This window comes from Hydra vulgaris, chromosome 04, assembly GCF_038396675.1.
Source record: "Hydra vulgaris chromosome 04, alternate assembly HydraT2T_AEP".
NCBI lineage: Eukaryota > Metazoa > Cnidaria > Hydrozoa > Anthoathecata > Hydridae > Hydra > Hydra vulgaris.
Genome location: NC_088923.1, coordinates 7,667,501 through 7,668,171, shown reverse-complemented (window position 1 = coordinate 7,668,171; position 671 = coordinate 7,667,501).

The following is a 671-nucleotide window of genomic DNA, read 5'->3' as shown; positions in this document are numbered from 1 at the left end:
TTGTTTCATCATATATATCTAAGTTCAAATATAGAGTGTTTATGTGCAGCGGTAGTTAATAATAATTATTGCTTTAATTTATTAATAATAATTATAGCGGTTAAAAATAATTATTGCTTTCATTAAATTGTAATGTTATAGTAGAGATACGGACGATAAACAGTGATATTCCTGCTTAATTTAATATACCCAGGAATCCAAAGTTTGGGGCACCGAACAAAAAGTGACCCTGGGCACCACAAAGTCTCTGTGCGGGCCTGAATATACCAATGGGCCTGAATATACCAATGTTAAACTAATTGACTGCCAACAATAGGCCTATGTTTGACCAATCAATAAGTGCTATCTGGGAACTTTAACAGGACATAAACCGTATCCTATTTTAGGAAGTTTTATGTAATATTTTTTCAAAAGTTGCTCCTCTGCTTTTGTAAAAAATTAAATAGCAAAAACATCGACATTAATAATGTTATCATTGACGGATCCTGGAATTTTTGGTGGAGGGGGATGTTAAAATATTTTTGTATTTGGTATTACCTTTGCGTCTCCTAAAAAAATTAATTTAAAGGTCCTCCATTTCCAAGATTCTTTTAAGACTTTCAAATTCTGGTGAGGTGGGGGGGGGGATATATAAATTAGTAGAAAATCAATTCTTTTTTCATTTTACACGG